Below are 9,550 nucleotides of genomic sequence, written 5' to 3'. Positions count from 1 at the left end.
TGCATGTAGCCTGAAACATGCTTTCTTAGCCATCAGAACAAATGGCTTTGTTTTATTCCTGTTCTTATTTGATGTTGCTATGGCATTTCCCATTGTTAACCACTACCCCTTTCTCGAAATTCTCTACTTATTTGGCTTCTAATCTCATTTTCTCCTGGGTCATCTTTACTTCAGAAACTACTCTTTAGTCTCCTTCATTATGCCCACTTCCTCTTTCTACCCCTTAAAAATTGGTATTCCCTAAAGAATTCATTTCTTCCCTCTTTGCCACTCAATCTGTAGTTTACATTCTCCCTGGAAAATATCTTTTGCTCCTAGGTCTTTTTTTTTTTTATGATTACACAGATGAACCTTATTCTAATAAGCTATCTGTTTTTCCTAGATATTTAGCACATTCCCAATGTGATCAGTGGAAGACAAATGAAATTATTTGGGTGGGTCTAGAGTCTACTTTCAAGCCACAAAATATTTTAAAAGATCACCACAAAAAATTGAAACCAGCCTGAGCTGAAGCATTAAGGGCCCCTGGGATCCCTTGTGTCACTCACTGAACCTACCTCCTCTAGCCAACTATAGGACCGGGGCGACATTCCAGATCCAGAACTATGTGATCCACACAGTGAGCATGAGGTTTCACGGGTTGGATGTGCAGGATCTGTGTCTTCCATGGTTTCCCATGCACTTGCTGAGAAGAGCAGCAATTTGAGTTTCTGCCGATTCTGCCCACCTTTGCCACTCTAGGTTGGTGGCTTGTGAAAGCAGTTTCCTCCTAAAATCTCTGGTTAGTTCCATTTTCCCATTCATTGGTGATAATTTTCTGAGGATAAGGCCAATGTCCTTTCTCCATTTTGCTGCTTCCAGGAGGCTGGAGATTCTTTCCTGGGAAAGATTCCACATTTTGATGGACATGCACAATGCCCCCAATATCCCATCATTAACACCTGGCAGGCAATGGTCCAGACTTATTCTGAACTGGGAACCAGACCCAGGTTCACCCTATCTGTAGTGTTGGAGAGCTTCAGTTTCCTGTTATCCCCAAAGTGTATTTGGCACCAATCTGCTACTCCGTTCATCTCCAGATTATTTCTCAGATGACTACAGCATGGGGGTTCCACTCACAGGTGTGGACAAAGGCAGCACCAACATGAACTAGGAAGGGCAATGTAAAATAACCAATCCCTGCATAGCAATCCACCAGCACTTGTCCAGTATAGGGCAGTGATGCAACTCGCAGCTTCTCAGTGATGTTTCCAAAGGAGAACATGCACTATCCGCATGCCCTACCCAGCCATGGTCGCCATGCTGCACAGTCTCTGTAGAAAATACCCACCCTCATTTGCTCCTAGGTCTTGATCACACCTAAATACCAGCAACTCCCAAGTCCCTATCTTCTACCCAGAGTTTTCTTAACACCTCCAAGAACATATATTTGTTGAATAACATTTCTTCAAAATACTATGTGCCAATAGTATTCTAAGTACTTTATAAACATTGTCTCATTTTATTCTCCTAACAACATAACAGCCCTATGAAGTGGGTACTATTATTATGCTTATCTGAAAAATGAGGAACCAGGGCATAGAGACATAAGTAACTTGTCTAAGATCATGCAGTTTGTGAACACTGAGGCTGAGTTCCAAACACACTCTTAAGGGTACCATGCCATGAAATCTCTCCACCTCTCTACCACGGTATGGTAAATATGAACTCGGTGTCTTCTCAAGTCTACTCTTCTATTTGTATAAGTCATCCTTCTCCCTTTGTTAATGTCATCATTGTCTACTCAGTCCCAAAGAAAGAAACTTGCTGCCTGGAAAAAAAAAAATATTCAGTGAAGTCTTCTGAATTGAATTGAATTGAATTGAACTGTTCTAAGCTGAATTGAATTGAAGCGTAAAAGGTGCTCAGTATGAGAACTTCCACTGGAGAACTGGGGAAGATTTTTGAAAAGAAGTGACATTAGAGATGAGCAGGATATAGCACATTACAGAGAGCATTGCAATTTCATACTTAGATTTTACAAATGATGAGTCTCAGGTAGCTAAGAGGAACGTGATGTGAATAAATCTGCAGCCTAGTGGGAGAGAAACTCTTGTTTCCTCACTACTCAAAGTGTGGTGGTCCAGATTGGCAGAACCAGTGGTATTGGCTTCACCTGGAGGCTTGTTCTTGGGCCCAAGACCTGGTGAATCAGAATCTGTAGAATATTTCCGGATGATTTTTCTGCACATTAAAGTTTGATAAGCATTGGCCTGGGACTGTTTCTACACTGGCCAAGGGGATCATGTTATTTAGCCAAACCTCGGAGAATTCTAATGATTTCATTCCCTCTGAAATCCTTCTAAGTTTGAGAAAACACATCTCTTTTCTGGTCCACATCATGCTCTTACAACCGCATGGAGATTAAAGATCAATAAATAAATCTGGTTGCATGCACACATATCTCTACTGTGTAAGGAAGGCCTCATCCTCAGGAGCTCAAAGGAGACACAGCTATAAACAATGGCGGTAAATGTTCAGCTGTTGGTTTTGATGGAAATGAGGGCAGAAGAAAAGAGAATGGCTTTGTCCATGGTGTCAGTCCAATCCAAGCACTATGGTTAATGACTGCTACAAGTTGGCCATAGGTACCAGAGAGGCAGAGGAAGATCCAGTGTTAGAACAAATGTGTTCGATTAACATGGTCCAAGGTAGGTGCTAGTTAAAAGTCCTGGAACCAAAAATATTAGATGATCTAAGCCTCAGAGCCTAATGGGACCTGGATGGAGTCCAGTTTGGCCAGAGTACAAGTGCCAAGGAAGCTGAGTTCTTGAGGCCTGGCTTAGCAAGAAAGGTGGGTGCTAATGGGGTGGGAGGGATGATAGACCTGGTAGAACCAACAATGGAGGGTGGCAAACAAGATCAGCCATCAAGAGAAAGTAGAACAGCACAGGCTCTGTATAAATAGGAAAGAAATAGTCAATTACAACAAACTTTCAATACTCTTCAAGTATTAATTTGATGGTTGGACACAGGGTGGTGCAATCATAGAAGAAAGAGCTGTTAATGGAAGAGGAAAGTCTTCCAGGCAGTTTCTTCACCCCAAAGTTTCTTTTCCTATCTAAACCCATGGAAGACGATAAAACCCCCTTCTATGACAGCTGGGGAAGACATTCACAGCCATTCTGTAGAGGCATTTTATTGCAGAAGGCATTCATAGAACAGGTTTTCATTGGAAGAGAATAGTATCTCCTGAAATTCCTGCATTTGCATGAATATGTGTGGCAGCAATCAAAGCAGAAACAGCTAATGTATAAGAAACACGGGGAGACATCTGTATACTCTAGGGTGAACAGTTGGAGTCAGACTACAGTTCTGCTGCAAAGAATTGATGGGTCCAGATCACACTAGCAGAAGCTACAGGACACTTGGGGTCAGTGCTGATCCAGTAGGTAAGAGAAGACGGTTCAGAGAGTATCAGAACCTCCTGTCCTGGGGCATCTCAAACAGGATGGAACCAGAGTTCTACTGGTACAGCAGTTAATGATATATAAACTACCTTGTTCATCTGCAAATCCTAGGTTAGTCTTGAATTGATCCTCCTTCTTGGGGTCCCTGTGTAATTTAGAGTCAATAACCCCTCCAAGTATTAATTAATGGATGGCTATGATTTCAGAGAGACCAAGGAGGCAACATCATAGAGATGGTGGCTACGTGCCTTATCTCTTTCCTTCTCCTCTTCTGTACACAACTCCAATCTCCCCACAACACACACACATCCCCAACACCATCTTTCCTCCTTTTTTTAAGCCTTTTTTTTCTGACTCTCCTGGCTATAAAATGAAGCTAAAGTTTAAAGTTTATTATTTATTACAGAGAATTTTATGTTTCCTGGTCTTGGTTTAGAAAATGCACAAGTGAAATGGCTTTATTTATTTATACATTTAAATAGACTAAATTAACTTGATTTTTGTGTTTTATGTGCTTACTCACACAGCCCTTGCCCTCAGAGATGGCACTTTCAATGCCAAAATGGCATCTACCCAGATCTGTTACTAACACAGCATTTGTAAAGGCTGTTTACAGAGAAATAGTTTTGTAGATGCCTTCTGAGGTCTCCTGGGAACCCCAGTTCTTCAGAGGGTGACATAAAACCTCTTACCTGACACAATGGACTAGGGATAGAGCCAGAACATAAAGAGAGTCAAGCCACGGACAAGACTTGGAGCGATTCATCTGTGTCCACTAATTCTGGGGTTATCTCTTCTGAAGGTCACAGAATTCCTATCTGCTCACCTTAAATCATCTGTGTCTGTCGCAGGTAGTGAAAGAGACTCAAAAAAAAAAAAATCCTGAAATAGTCATCTTTCAAGGTTAACAAGGAGCTACTTAGAAGCCTCAGCATGACTGTCAATAGCCAATCAAAGGGAGCTGTCAGCTGCTCCCCTGAGGAAGGGTTTCAGTTAATGAAGAGAGTAGGGCTGGGGTGGCTGCATATGGAGAAGAACCAGCTGTTTGGCTTCCTATGTGGAGCCCAGAGCTGAAGGCGAAGGGGGTGGGGTGTTGCCATTCCCCCAAGCAGAACAGACCAGAATGGTCCCCGTGGGATGTCTGCAACCAGGGAAAACTTGCTACAATCTGGGGCTCATTCAGTGAAATCCATTGTCCTCTCCCCATGAGAGGGGTTCTCAATTAAATTTCTCCTGAGGTCCTTTTTCTACCCTAGTGATCTTTTTCTTGTAGGATTTTTTTTCCCCCTCAGATAACTATAAGGTTGTCTTAAATGAATACTATAATTCTTTGGGGACTGGGTTTATGCAATACCTCTACTGAACACAAGCCTCAGTTTCCTTATTTGTAAAATGGAGCCATTGATGAATACAAAAGGGTAGCATAATACTTACTCAGCCCCACAAGAATATTTTTAGGAATTTTTTTTTTAAAGAGAACTATTGAGACTAATGAAACTGAAAGGGTTTTCCTTCAGTTTCCTCAGTAATCTTTTCTCCTCCTCAAGTGCAGTGTATAAAACAAAGGGAGAAGAGGTGATAATTTGGAGCTGATGACATAATGGTCCTGGACAGCAGAGAGAGCAGAACCTTGCAACGTCTTTTACTTTACCCTGCTTTGTCTAAAGGACCCGACAAGAACAATTTTAGAGGAGGAAAAGTTTCCTTGGGAGCTCATGGTTTCATAAGTCTCCATTCATAGAAGGCAGCCTCCATTCCTTGGGGCTCAAGGTGAGACAGGACATCTTGGTAGAAGAGTGTAGTGGAAGGAAGCGGCTTACATGATGATCAGAAAGCAGAGAGAGAAAGAGACTCCACTCCCCAGATACAAAATACATACCCCATAGCCATGTTCCCAATGAACACTTCCTCCAGCCCCAACCCACCTGCCTCCAGTTACCATTCAGTTAATCCCTCCAGGGATTAATTCACTGATTAGGTTAAGGCTATCAACCAATCATTTCCCCTCCAAACCTTCTTGCATTGTCTCACCCATGAGCTTTTTGGGGACACCTACAAACAAAAACATCTGTCTACCAAGAAACCCACTTTTCCATCTGGGAAGGAAGGAATAAACCCAGGTAGGAATAGACCAAAGCCCGTGTTGGGTAGAGATAGTGAGAATACCTATAAATGAGCTCAAGTCTTCAAGCTGAGGCAAATTATCTCGCAGGCAGGTAGGACTGGGAAACCAAAATGTATAATCTTGCACAAATAGTGAAAAAGGTACTAAGAGATTGGAGATAAGCATGTTTGTCCCAGTTAAAAAAAAAAAAAAGTAAAAGCTACATTCTGAAAACCATAAGCTTCATACCAACTCCGACAAAATTCTAGATTGAGCTATTAGAACCAGTTGGGACCATTTAGTAAGGAAAAGAGGATCTACATAGGAATCATTTCAGGAATATATTTTATATATATATATATATTATACACACACATTGTAGCACATAACATGATTTATCTTTATATCATACATTATATAATTCCTGCTATATTGCCAAGTTGAGGGAGAAAAGCAGGAATTTTTAAAGGATCTTTTGATAAAGATTTTATTTATTTGTTTGTGTCTACCAGAATGTAAACTCCTTGAGGGCAGGATTTGGGCAGAGGCAGAGGGTCTCTTGTTTACTGCTGTGCCTAGAACACAATGCTTGACACATAGAAGACACTCAATAAACATTTTTTAATAAATCCATACATGTCTCTAATGAAAGACTGAAAGAAGACATAGTAAAAAAAATGCTGGGTAGTTTTAATTTTCTTTTAATCTAGGCATTTTTTTCCTATATTTCCTAATTTTCTATAATGAGTATCAGTTACTTTTATAATCAAAAATAAAATAATCTTTTTTGGAAGACTCATGACAAATTAGCTTTATTTTCTTTTCAGAGAGAAGCATTATGAGACTGGTAGGTCAAGGGAATATGGATTTCCTTGAAGTGTTTCTTAAAACTGCTCACATTATCCCTTTACCTGAATGAAGAGTCGTGGGCCCAGAGATGGCTCAGTTTGGTGGATGTGTTGAATCACTAAATAGTACTGATTGAAGAATCAGGGCCGTTCCAAGGGAAGTCCCTAGTCCTATGATATAGGGATCCATCTCCCTCAGCTTGTTCTTCAGAGGCTTGCACAAAGACAAAGAAGGCCTACTTACAAGTAAGTACGACACAGAGGAGAAACCTAGCTGATATGTAGGCTGGCAGGATTCAGATCAAAAAGATCTCAACAGTCTTTAACTGCAGTCCAAAAATCAATAAAGTTAAACTTGATAGGTCCTATGTTCAGATTCCAAAAATGTCAACAGCCCGAATTCCAAAAGGGAAAGACCTGCTGATGGTTGGTTGAAAAAAGACCCAAGCAATTTAGCCAGTTGAGAATTCCCAATGGGTCGATCGAGTGAATGACTGCTCAAATAGCTAATGTAACCTTGGGTCATGTTAATAGAGTTCTCATATCTAGAATTAAGGTTAATTCCAGATTCAGCATTCTATGATCTATGGCAGCATTTCTCAAAGAATCTTCTGGAATATTTCATGTGAAATGGGAATTTGGTTGTTAAATAAATTTGGGCATTGCATTTTACTGGGCTCCTCTGTAGAGCTGCACAGTTCATATTAGCATATTAAAGAGACTGAGAAGTCCTTCAGTAAAGAAACCTGTTTATTTTAACCCAAGTCTTCCTAAATTCTTTGACCGGGGAATGTTTTTTGCTTTTTTATTTTGTTTTGCTTTTGCATAACATCTGTTAACAGAGTACACTTGGGGAAATTCTGATCTACAGAAGCTACTCTAGTCATGAAGAATATCACATACATCATATCTTTGTACTCTTTGGCAAGTGCCCTGGGCAGGGCACACAACAGGTTCTCAGTACATGCCTGTTAAATGAATGGAATCTGAGTGTACTGAAACACTATAGTATTGTAAAGTTTTTAAATCACATCATGTAAAAGGGACACAAACAACTGACACATGCCCAAAGGACAGCTAACAGAATAGCAAATTTGGAACCTTGCTTATCTAAGGGAGACTTTGCCTGAAAAAAGAGAAAAGTTGGTCAGGACAAAATCCTGGTTAGGAAGGAGACAGATCACACTAAGCCTGGCTAGAATCTGAAAACAAGACAGACCTACTGGAAAGAGTAGGGTACCACAAGTGACCAGCAAAGTCCCAAAGCCAACACGAATTTGAGAAGTACTGTTCAGAACCTCAGGGTCTTAGGAACACCCACCTGAGTAACAGACTCCTAAGATGTCATTCATCCAGGGATTCCCAACCCTGACTGCACATATTAATCCCTTACATTGTTTTTTAAAATTCCAATATCTGGACCTCTTCCTGGACCAAATAGATCAAAATCTCTGGTGGTGTGGCCTTGATACGGGTAGGGCTAGGACTAAAACAAAGCAAGCCAGGATCCGAGGGTACACATGTAAGGAGACAGTCACTCTGTAGGTCCTACAAATGCCAGGTGGCCCCCTGTGAGGGATGTTGTCCCTATTAGTCAGCCTTTCATCTCTTTGACCAAAAAACCTGACCAGGCAAACTTAGAGGAGAAAAAAGTTTATATTGGCTCACAGTCTCAAAGGTTCAGTCCACGGTCAGCTGGTTCCATTGCCCAGAAGTGGAACATCATGGCAGAAGGGCAAAGCAGAAGACAGCTGTCAGCTCATGGCAGCCAAGAAACGGGGTGTATTGGGGGGTGGTTTCAACAGAGCAGATGAAACCTTCCAGGGCGTGGCCTCAGTGCCCCACCTCCTCCAGCCACACCCTACCTGCCTACAGTTACCACCCCGTTAGTCCATTCAAACGCAATGGACTGATTAAGTTACTGTTCTCATAATCTAATCATTTCACCTCTGGAATATTCCTGAATTAACACAGGAGCTTTGAGAGGACACCTCATATTCAAACTATAACACTGCCTTATATTTTACATTCCTTATCCTAGTCCTGGCCCCTATGTGGGTACTATATAAAGTTGTTTGATTTTATTTATTTGTTTGTTTGTTTGTTTGTTTTTGTGGTGTTGGGACTGAACCCAGGGCCTTATACATGCAAGGCAAGCACTCTACCAGCTGAGCTATACCCCCAGCCCATGTACAAAGTTTGGACCTGGTGATTCTAAAACGGATCTGGTTTTTATAACCACCTATACACTCAAATCCATTCAATCTTCAGGCTAGGAAATAGGGAATCTGAGGTCAAGCAGGAAGTTAATGTCCAAGGCAGGGCCAGACAGGGTCAGTGGAGTCCGACAGCAGGCAGGAGGCCAAGGAGAAGGCAGGCAGAAGTACTTGGCATCAAATACTAGGGACTCATCCATAGGGACAGAGGTTTGGCTCCATTCTGAAGGAGGCCTTGTGAGGTAAGACCAGGCTCCAATTCAAGGCGTTGGATCCCTAAAGGGGGCTGCAACAGAAACCTTGGTGTTTGGGAACAATTAAGCCTCGGTCACAGAAGCTCACTCATTCATCATGGATAGAAGTGACTGGGCTGTGAGGGGGTGCAGTGGCAGCGACAAGGCTGCATGCTACTCGGGGGTCCTCCACATTTTTTCTCAGAGCCCAGAGTCTGAACAGAGCTGAGCTGGCAGCATAGGGCTCCATAACACGGTAGGAAGTGCAAATAGTTCTCAATCGTGGAAGGCCCAATGGGATCTCCAAACATTTGAGAGGAAATCATATGGAAAAAGAATCAGATTTATGCAAAGATATTTTGAAAGGCAAGACTCGAATCAACCAGAGAAATTGCAGTTTTGCCCCAATATTAGGCATTTCTATCTTGGTGATCCCCCCAAATGGAATAAGGTAGTGCCCATAGCCTACCTGGAAGAAAAAGGAATAATGAAGAGGGCATTTCCATGAGAGGAGGGACCACTGTATTAAAGGACTGCTACTGCCCGTCAACTCCAGGAATCTAAATCCCTTCTTTTTTTCCTCTCTTACCTTGAGGAGCTTCAATCAGAGTCTTCAAAATGCTCTATCTAGGCCTACAAGATGGTAAGAAAGACCACAGGGACATTTGCGTATAATTAGATTATGAAAGACTGAGGCTTG

General features: G+C 41.8%; 1 pseudogene; it reads right to left on the bottom strand.

Moving 5' to 3' along the window:
- Positions 1-562: 562 nt before the first annotated feature.
- LOC114088780 (tRNA wybutosine-synthesizing protein 2 homolog) lies at positions 563-1,264 on the bottom strand (annotated as a pseudogene).
- Between the last annotated feature and the right edge of the window lie 8,286 nt (positions 1,265-9,550).

This window comes from Marmota flaviventris, chromosome 9 (genome assembly GCF_047511675.1).
Source record: "Marmota flaviventris isolate mMarFla1 chromosome 9, mMarFla1.hap1, whole genome shotgun sequence".
NCBI classification, from domain to species: Eukaryota; Metazoa; Chordata; class Mammalia; order Rodentia; family Sciuridae; genus Marmota; species Marmota flaviventris.
This window is presented reverse-complemented; position numbering and strand designations above follow the sequence as displayed.